General features: G+C 33.6%; 1 long non-coding RNA gene across 1 annotated transcript in view; it reads left to right on the top strand.

Annotated features, from left to right (window-relative positions):
- Positions 1 to 11,101, top strand: part of LOC129392419 (uncharacterized) — a 652,843-nt gene extending 641,742 nt beyond the window's left edge. The window contains exon 6 of the long non-coding RNA XR_008618245.1: positions 11,033 to 11,101. This is a non-coding gene — a long non-coding RNA (uncharacterized lncRNA). The remainder of the gene's footprint in view (positions 1 to 11,032) is intronic.
- Positions 11,102 to 11,340: the final 239 nt, after the last annotated feature.

The raw sequence follows: 11,340 nt of genomic DNA, 5'->3' as shown, positions 1-11,340 counted from the left end.
GTCCTTTTCTTCTCTTGTGTTTCCCCCTTAGAGAAGTTCCTTTAGCATTTGTTGTAGAGCTGGTTTGGTGGTGCTGAATTCTCTTAGCTTTTGCTTGTGTGTAAAGCTTTTGATTTCTCCATCAAATCTGAATAAGGTCCTTGATGGGTACAGTAATCTTGGTTGTAGGTTCTTGCCTTTCATCACTTTAAATATGTCATGCCACTCCCTTCTGTCTTGTAGAGCTTTTGCTGAGAAATCAGCTGTTAACCTTATGGGAGTTCCCTTGTAGGTTACTTGTTGTTTTTCCCTTGCTGCTTTCAATAATTTTTCTTTGTCTTTAATTTTTACCAATTTGATTACTATGTGTCTCGACATGTTTCTCCTTGGGTTTATTCTGTATGGGACTCACTGCACTTCCTGGACTTGGGTGGCTATTTCCTTTGCCATGTTAGGGAAGTTTTCGACTATAATCTCTTCAAATATTTTCTCGGGTCCTTTCTCTCTCTCTTCTCCTTCTGGGACCCCTATAATGCAAATGTTGTTGCGTTTAATGTTGTCCCAGAGGTCTCTTAGGCTGTCTTGATTTCTTTTCAATCTTTTTTCTTTATTCTGTTCTTCAGCAGTGAATTCCAGCATTCTGTCTTCCAGGTCACTTAACCATTCTTCTACCTCAGTTATTCTGCTATTGATTCCTTCTGGTGTAGTTTTCATTTCAGTTATTGTGTTGTTCATCTCTGTTTGTTTGTTCTTTAATTCTTCTAGATCTTTGTTATACATTTCTTGCATCTTCTCGGTCTTTGCCTCCATTCTTTTCTTAGGTCCTGGATCATCTTCACTATCATTATTCTGAATTCTTTTCTGGAAGGTTGCCTATCTCCACTTCATTTAGCTGTTTTTCTGGGGTTTTATATTGTTCCTTCATCTGGTACATAGCCCTCTGCCTTTTCATCTTGTCTATTTTTCTCTGAATGTGGTTTTTGTTCCACAGGCTGCAGGATTGTAGTTCTTCTTGCTTCTCATCTCATGATTGTTTTAGATGGAATACATCTTGACTGGCAGTGTCTGGCTAAAAGTTGTCATGATTTGTGCTTTGACAGCTTCTGATTATGTCATCCAAATTCAGCAACTCCTCAAAAACTATATCTTGGCGTGGTTGAAGGAATTTTTTTTTTTTTTACTCTAGTTCTAAACATATTTGTAAAATCAGGCATATGGTAAGATTAAAAATTGCATTACTTATTCTGAATGATAAAAGGTTAATTAGTTAATCACAATAGTCTTAAATCACACTGAAGCATTCTAGGTTTATTGAGTGTCTGTTTTCTGTCAGGTACTGTGTTGGGATCTGTTAAGACAAGGATGAACAATACTGAGATATATTGGTGCTTTGATGAGTTTACTGTCTAGTTGGAGGGGTATATTACTCAAACACTTATAAAATATAATAGATGGATAATTACATACTCTGATTTTGCTATGAATATCAAAATGAGATATTAAAGGAGGGGGTCCCTAATTTTAAATGAGCAAAGTTATACAAGGCTTGTTTGAGGAAATGACATATATAGAGAGATCATAATGATTAAGAAGAGCTTGCTAGAGAGCGAATTCAGCATATTCAAAGTCCCTAAGGCAGGAAGAGCAAAGTTGATGTCATCAGAACACTTCATCTGAGAAAGAACTTGAGACATAAAATAGAGAAGCAGGGGCCAAATCATTAGCACCCCTGTAGGTAATTTTAAGCATCATTTTATCTGAAGTACAATGGGAATCACTAGAGGAATCAAAGCCTAGCGCGGCACACAAGTAGTGTTAAAAGCATTCTAAATGTTATATGATCCATGGATTGGAGAAAGGCAAGAAAGACTAGGCAAAACAAGTCTTGTTGGGATGACATTTCACAGTGGCTGTAGAGGCAGTCAGAATTGAACAGACTCATAAATAAACAAGTTTTTTTTTTAAAGTGAATTATATATCAGTTAAAATAAAAAGACAATAAGACACTTTTTTAAATCACAGTTTAAACTACATGGAGAAAACATCTGTAGTTTGATATTTATTGTGGAGGAATATTTCTAATATTTAGACCTATAGTTGTCAAACAAAATGAGAATGAATAAAAGCATTCAGGTTTGAGTTTTCCAGTTAGGTTAATGAATGAACAATTGTTTCTCAAGGACATGAAGACATAGGTTGTCCTCACCACATATCTATGTCTTTCCTTGTTGTTGACATAAAATGGAGAAAATAATTAGGTTAAAGTAATGAAAATTCGCCTTGGAGTGAAAATATTTTAGACATCAAGTCACTGTTGTCATCATTTTATGATCATTAAGACATATAAGGATGGTCTTGCCCATGTGACCTTTACAAAGAGAAAGGAGTTCTTTAGAGAGTTATTATAGATAACCTGAAGTCTATGGCAATATATAAATAACCCCAAATAAGGAAAATTTGAGGACAAACAACCATAACAAATACATGCTGGAAATTAGGGTTTCTCAGCTCCAGCACTATTGCCATTTTGTACTAAATAATTCTTTCTTATGGAGGCTGACCTGTGCCTTATTGCACCCACTAGATGCTGGTAGCAACACCCATTCCCCAAATCATAACAATCATCAAAAATGTCTCCAAACATTGGCAAAGTTCTCCTGGGGCCAAAATCACCCTTGGTTTTTAAGCGGTGCTGTAAATCTACCTTTCCGCATATTTGCTATTTCAGCCATTAACTAATATTGAAATAATAAAATCTTGGGTTGATTATCAAAATTAATACACAATATAGTTGATCAATCAATTTGCTATTCTAATTGGATTTACTGCTTACCTCCCTGTATTTGCTGGAGACACAATTAGTTTTTCCCACCATCCATAACCTTCATCTGCCAGTAGTCACGATCTACATTATAATTATAATAGAACCTGAAATAACGAGTGTAATAATAAAATTGGCACAGAAACTGTGAAGCTTAGTCAAAGTATATTAATTAGCAAACAATTTAAGTCTTTTATATTAAGAAAAATAGGCTCCTTTCTATTTCATGCTCATTGTAATGGAAACATTTTAAGCTGGTATTGCTGGCAGGATTAATAACTGCCTTCCCATCTAATCATATTTTATAAGTTTTTATTATATACAAGTTTATAACGGACTTCTATTGAACAGCTGATGGTTTAGCTTCTAATTATTCAATATGTAAATAATTCAGGACAATTTGGAATAAGAGAGGAATTAAATATAGACAGCTCATTGTTAAGGAATTTTCTCTTGCATGCTTATGTATTCCCTTCAATAATCCTTATCTTTTCCCTTTTGCTTCAACTTTTTTATTGCTCCTCTACTGATTTGGTTATCATAATCTTTGCAGCACTGCAAAACACTTCAAGGTCCCTCTGTAACCTTCCAAAAAAGTCAATGAAGATGGCTATTAAACATCTTACAATTAAATATTACTTTAGCTTTCCTGTCCCATTTAAGCCGGCATCTTGCACTCTTACAACTTTTGACTTTTTCTCTCTGTAGTCTATCCTCCATAAAAGTTAAAATGTACAGATGAAATTAAATCCAGTTTATGAAAGCAAAGGTTATAAAGAAAAAGTTTCTGAGGATCAGAAAGAAGCAGTCCCAGTAATCAGCGTATATCCCAATCTCCTCATCCATGAGGGATATTTAACATTTTATGAGATACCATGGAGAACCAAAAAACTTAAAAGATAAAACTCTGCTCACATATGTTTTTCTTAAAACTCTATTTCTGCACCCTTTAGGTTAACCATTTGTTTAATACCAAATGTATCAATTTCCCAAGTTCCAACTTTTTTCAGTTTTTCTATTGGTAATACTACTACTCTCCCAGTTGCCCAAGACTAAAAACTTGGAGTTGTTTCTTACTCATTCATTGCCTCTCACATTCTTAGTCACTAATTTATTTAATCATTTCACTGAGCATCTACTATGTGCCAAGCTTTGTGCTAGGATCTATCCATGCCAGCCTTAAAATAGGTTCTTAATTCTATCAAATAAAAGAGTACTTATAGGCCTGTGCCAGGTTATATCACTTAGTATATGTAAATCTCTTAAAACTGTAACTGACAGCAGTTAGCTCTCTCTCTCAGTGCCAATACCCTAAATTAACCTTAATCTTCCAACCCTTATATTAATCCTTTATTCCCATTTCCCTACTTTGAATTTTCCAGTGTATCTTGCTATTCTACCTACTGATGAAAAGACACTTTCTAAAATTCCCCACCCAACCATCAGTACTGAGTTTTATTATATTTCTGATAATGAAGTATTCTGGTGATTTTTAGTTAGCAATAATAAATATATAACTCTTACTTAAAACTTCTATTTTTAGAGTTAATTATTTTTATATATTTCTGGGGAAACTAGCTGAAATAACTCTCTCTTCCAATCTATAAGCCTTTTTGGTAGATGCGCAATTAAATGTAGTAAGTACAAATAGTTAATTAGTTTTGATTGTATGTGTTTGGATTTTTATAATCTATTTTCCACCTTTTTAACTCATGCCATGGACTGAAAAGTGCTCTTTCTGAAATGGTGAGAAGGCAGAATCTCACTACTCTGGATTTTTTCATTCATCTCATTCTAGTTATTCATTGTACTCATAAAACCCCAAACCATGAGCCTATATCTATTTTCTCTCCTATAAAGACGGCAAAAAGATGGAAACAATTTTTTTTTATTATTATTTGTTCCTCACCAAAAATCTTCATCTGACTCCAGACTTGCAATTAACAGTGAATTTCTGAGTCATAGTTAAGAGACCAGGAAGCTCTGGAGGTGAAGGGGTAACCTCTGGACAAATTTGGAGAGGCTATGGCCACTGACTTTTATCTGTGTCATTATAGCCAGAAGGAGCTACTAAAACATGCAGTGCATTTTAACTCTTGAAGAACTATTTCAGGAACAAATCCATTCTCAAAGTCAGTATGCTTAAAAATGCAGACGTTTGAACCTTTATAAAAGTCTTAAATCCTGCCACCAATTTAAGATTTTAATACGAATTGCTTTAGACAGAGCCTTCTCATGCTACACTTTAATATCTTCTAGAACCTCCCACATCACTTAGTGTAGGCTTTGCTTTAGGATTCCCACTAGGACAATCAAAGGCACTGTAAAACTGGTTCAAATTCATTTCTGTATTGTCTTGATTCATCTGCATGAGTCCATTAGGGAGCAGTAGGATGACACAGAAACTTCTTTATTTAAAATGTCAAAAAGCAATCAGAGCCACATTTAGAAGGCTGTCTTCTCCAATCCCCATTCTCTCTACTCACTGACATAGTCATAACTCCCAGGTGATGAATGCGAAATAGATCCTTAGCACTGGCTGAAGATGACTTAAACTCTACCCTCACCCCATCCCCATCACCTGCCCAAAGTATAGGAGTAGAAGGAGGGAATAACCATAGTTTGTGTGTGTATAAATTTTTAATTTAAAATAATGCATTGTTAATTGTGTAGATTTGAACATATGCTCAACTCAATTATTAAAAAAAAAAGGTTAATTTGTCAGAAGGTAAAGAGAAATAATGATGGAGCAATTATCCCTCTGAACTTATTTCTTAATTATCCAGGCAAGATTGCTAATGATTGCTGTTTCCTAGGTTCCACTGGCAGTACAATAATTAAAGGTCATGTGAGAACATTTGTCCCAAGGAGACATAAAGTCAAAATGGTAAACTCAGAATATAAACCTGAAGTCTAATATGAGTACAAGTTCATGGTGCAGAACGAGCAGTCTAGAGATTTTTATAGCCCTTGTGTTAATCATAGAATTTATTTTGTTTCATAACTCTAAACCGCATTAACTGGCCATGATTGGTAGTCTAATACTCTAGGAATTGAGCTAGAAGCTGAGAATGTGCCTGATGAGGTCATCCAAGAACTTATTACAACAAAACAAACAAACCAAAAACAAACAAAAAATAAAAACCAAAACCTGAGGTTCCATCTAATGTTAAGAAGATATTTTAAGTTTAATTTCTAGACTCTCAATCCAATCTCGTGAGTAGTAAAGCCATAACTTTAATATGTTAATAACAGAGGCTTTACAACATGAAAATGGTGTTATGAGCAGGGCCTAGAGAAGAGCATTGTCTTTGAGTCACCTCTGGGGCCAAGGTCAAAGTTGTATCATGCGTGAGAGCCACCCATAAGCCTAGGTATTTCAAACTGCCCTTGTGAGGAACTGATTCAAAGAATCAACCTCCATTTAAAGTAAACCTAGTGTTTTTTTACTTTTTCTCATGACACACAATATTACATGCTTATACAATAAAATATACTCCTGAGAGAAAACTCAGTTTTTCCTTTCAGAAGAATCCAAGAGAGATAAAGATTCCTCCAATAGTCTTTTGAAATCCACCTTTGTTATTGGAGCATAGCTACTCTTATAAAAGTACATATATCTAATAGTTATTTGGTTGTTGATATACTTTTAAAACAATGGTTTTCTCCTCAACAAGTATCATTTTAATATACCTAGAACTATGTTGTATATTTCTCTAAGTGACAGTGATAGAGTAAATTCTTGTGTTGAGAGAACTGATAGCTGAATTTTATTTTCAGGAGAAAATAGTACAGAAAAAATACAGTAAGCTTGAAAGGTTCACTCATTTTACGTATGTTATTTTTAGAATACACAATTTTATTCTGACATAATTACACTTTCAACTTTATAAATAAGAAAAAATGTGTGTTTTCAATAGAAGGTGTTAATTAGAATTAGAAGAAGGGCAACCTTTGCCTTATTTGTTTAAATGAAACTTAGAAGCGTCCCTTCTAAAATGTGCTTTGAAGGACGTATTTTCTTTTCCTGCCCACTCAGTGAAACACTGTGAATCACAAAGCTCACATTTAGGAAATCAAAATGGATTTGAATAATACATTATTTACCTTCTTAAGGTTCACTGATACAAGTACTTACTAATTAGACATTAGCTTTTCTTCAATGACTAATATTTCATTTACATTTTTTGATGAATCTTAAAAACAACTATTCAGATTCATGACTGCCTTATTTTAGCATAATTCTGAAGTGATACTTAACTCAATAAAGCATAGGAGTCCACATAAAAATTACCTCTTCAAGTATGAACTCATGTTTATTTTAATATAATACAGGTGTTTACATATAGAAATATTCATAGTTATGTGTATATACACATGTTCATATATACATGTATATTATCTTTCTCTGTCAACTGATAGGACCTAGAAAAAACAAGCCCCAGTAACAATGAGCACACCTAGATACCAGCTCTTGTTTCTCAAAGAATTTTCCAATAAAAAGATTTCCTTGGAGAAATGTGTGACTCAAGGACTAGGGCAAGAAATATACAGGGTGAACCTTATAGTGCATCTTATAGTGCATGGAAGTAAGGAAGCACTCAGAAAAACCCACAGTGATGGGGATATGGCCAAAGGATAAAATTGAAAGAGCTCTCAATAAAATTGAAAGAGCTCCCAATACCCAAAGCTGGAACAATCTGTTCAACAAAATAAATAACATAATATTAATTTATAACCCAAAGTGTAAAATAAATATTTATGAATCCATGCCAATATGAATAAATGATTGAATGAATAAACAAATACATGGAAGAGAATAATCTCCCATGTAGAAGAATTCTAAATAATTTATATAGATACAGCACTTTCAAGGAAGTAAAGCAGAACTCCCCACTCTTTCAGTGTGGGCTGCTCCTAGTGACTTCCTTCCAAAGTGTGCACTATGCAAAGGGAGAAAAAGAGTAACTGTATAGTGGAAAAATTTGATGAATTTCAATAGAGAGGCGTCCTACATTACACCTGGCCAATACCCCTCAAAACTGTCAAGGTCTTCTAAAACAAGGTTAGTCTGAGAAACTGTCACGGCCAAGGGGAGCGTAAGGAGATAGGACTACTAAGTGTAATGGGGTATCTTGGATGGAATCCTGGAACAGAAAAAGGACATTAGGTAAAAACTAAGGCAGTCTGAATGAAGTATGGACTTCAGTTAATAATAATACATCAACATCGGTTCATTAATTGTGGCAAGGGTACCATACTAATGTAAAATGAATAGGAGAAGGTAGATGTGGAATATATAGGAACTCTTTGTACTATCTTTGTAATTTTTCTGTAAATCTAAAACTATTCTAAAAGTAAAAGATTATTTTAAAAAAATACTCCCTCAGGGGCTTCCCTGGTGGCGCAGTGGTTGCGCGTCCGCCTGCCGATGCAGGGGAACAGGGTTCGCGCCCCGGTCCGGGAGGATCCCACATGCCGCGGAGCGGCCGGGCCCGTGAGCCCCTCAGTAAAATCAAAGAAAGAAAACATATGTTACTTCTCAGTCACCTAATGGTAAATTGTAAAGCTTCCTACATCCTGGGGAAAATGGCAGAGATGACCCTGGACAAATAGTTTTAATTTCTTGACCTTGAAGCCTTCTATTACAGCATAGAGATAAAAAACAAATATGCCTCAATTAACTTGGAGGTATTTCAAGTGAATAAGATGAGGTTGAATGAGAGGTAAAATGCAGAAAAGAGGAAAGTATTATGTGATCATTACTAGGTATCTAAATAGCAGGAAATGTTTTTATAAATGTTTCCATATCATCATGTTCCTTCATTCTGTTCTGGCATAGGAATAGGCTTCTCATCTCATGGGTAACACGAAGATTCATGGGTCTTCCATGGATATGGACTAGGGACATTAGTTACACATTTCACTTTATTCACTTTACCTGATGGATTGAGAAGGCTCTACAGAAAATAAAACACGTTAATATAGAAAGTAATCATAGAGGATAGATTAGGTTAAGTAAATAAATTTAAAATCAAGAAATTTATGATACTTGACTTAATTTTATATGTGTACATACATTACATTTTCCCTCCCCCTCTCCCTCCCCTCCCCCTACTTTGGGATAGGATTTTTTAGTTGGAAATCTAAAAAGATAAAAAATGGGGGCATTATAAAAATCTTTAACTTTATGAATTTTCCCAAGGAGGAGACATTTTCTGACATTGAAAAAGATAATTATAGTAGATAAATTTTGATACCAATTTACTGTAGTGCATCCCAAATTTTATAGCATAATATTAACAAATTAATAGCATACTATAAAATCAGGTCTTTCAAAGAACACTTGGGAAATGCTGGTTTATGTTATGGATATGTTAAAATCTAATCAAAACCTCTAATGAATTTCCAGAGCAAAAGATTAAGATGCTTTCCATTAATTATTTAAGAAACCGAGTTATTTCTACCTTCTGTTGGTGGCATCTTCTTCAAAGGATGTGAAATACTGACATTTCTTTATGTCTGCATTTAATTGTAAGGAAAGCAGTCACTTAAATTTCCCATTTAAAAGGACCATCTTATAAGAAGCTCCACGTTTTGAAAAAAGTATAAGGTTTTATTCCTAAAGGCTGTTACTGTGTAATAAAAAATCACCACTACTCACCACTACTCATGATTCAGTGTTATGGTAATACTGTCACAAGAAGTGATTATATATACTCAAAAGTTAATGCATATGCCTCGGAAACATATTGACAGTTATCATCTTTTCATGTTATTTGTTAATTTTTAAAAAGAAAGTGATACCCACCAAATTTTAAGAAGAAATATATATTTTGTAGCTAAAGAGAATATTAATTAATGTATGATGTTGAGTCATCTTTGCTACTATTTGTGTGATCTTAGATAACAAGACCCTCTTGGTTTTCAGTTTTCTAGACTATGAAACATAGCAAAAGCACTAGATGATTTCTAGGACCATTTAATATTTTAAAATTTTATAATGTAAGCTCACTGGTGGCAAAGAGCATGCCTTATTGCTACAGCATAGAGGAGTACTTGGCACACAAAATAAACATTTTTTGACTTTGAATGATGTTATAATGTCCATCACTGAAAAAATGTTATAAAACTAATCTCCCATGTTTATAAATCATTTCCAAATGTTAACTCCGGAGTTAGCATTAGTTGTTCATACTAATCATAATGCTTGATTCAAGGAGTTTTCATACAAAATCGTTAAATCAGTTTGGCTCCCTAACATGAAAATTAAGATTTGTAGTGGTTAAGCATAATTATAAAATGCAAGTGGTTAATAAATGGTTTATAAAGATTATTTATAAATGGTTAATAAAGGTCTAGTAGTTTTGCTGCCTAACACATAAAAATAGGTTGGTAACTATTTAGCTTATGTTATCAACCAAGTTATCTTTACCATGCATATGTGTCTGGATATATATTTGCATGGCAATTTTATACATTTCTAATGGAAGGTACTAGACTAATCATTTAACCGGAAATATGTACCATTTGAAAACTAAAATTCCATTTGCATTTGTGTTCTAGAGAGTAACTATTCATTAGCCTGGGGCACTTTTCAGTGAACTCTGCTTGCATGACAATGACTACCAGGAAATACAAAGCATCCATTTAACCTATGAAACCTAAGCACATTATGTGTTTTTGTCAGGCAGTAATTTAAATAATCAACTAAAGACCTCTCAATTCAATTTAAATTAACAATAAAAGGGAAGCTACTTACTATTGATAATTTTCTTATTTATAAGTACTGTTTCAAGTTTTATCTGATATAGTAAAGACCAAATGCTAGTTAATGACTGGGGAGCCACTCAGGCTTACACATGGTTTTAAAGTATTTTTTATGATAGTTGTACTGGGAAAATTTATATCAAATTTTTAAGAAAGCATAAGAATAGAGATATTGTGATTGGAGAAGGTCCAAAATGCGGGAGGTTAGAGTGATTTTATATATAATATAGCATAATATCACATATTTTGCATGATATAACATAATTGCATATGTATATAAATTATATACTTGCACACATATCTTCAAGATAGGATTTTTCCATAAAGAAGTGTAAAAAGATAAAAACTGTGGGGCATAGTTTAAAAATCTATAAGTTTATAATTTTCCCAAACAAAGACTATTCCTGACATTTGGAAAAGGTAATTATAGTAAATAAACCTTGATTTTGAATTACCATATAGATACAAAACCAATGGAAGAAACCAATGGAAGAATTCAGATCAGAGGGTAACAAGTCTGCACTTCAAGCAATCAAATTTTGGAGATGTACAATCTTTTAAGATACAATGGAAAAAATATAACTTCATGGAACGTTCCTTTTGTAAGGTAAAATACTGGAATGAGAAGAAACAAATTTATGTGACCTATGTCTTCATTTCTTGTGTTTTCCCATATAAAGCCAAAAGTTGCTGAGAAATAGCAAGAAAATCCTAATGGGAAATCTTGTGCTTTATTTAGCCATTATAGGTCCCTACTAGGCATCATCACT

This window comes from Physeter macrocephalus, chromosome 9, assembly GCF_002837175.3.
Source record: "Physeter macrocephalus isolate SW-GA chromosome 9, ASM283717v5, whole genome shotgun sequence".
NCBI lineage: Eukaryota > Metazoa > Chordata > Mammalia > Artiodactyla > Physeteridae > Physeter > Physeter macrocephalus.
Note: the sequence above shows the minus strand (reverse complement) of the source record. Positions and strands in the feature narration are given on the sequence as shown.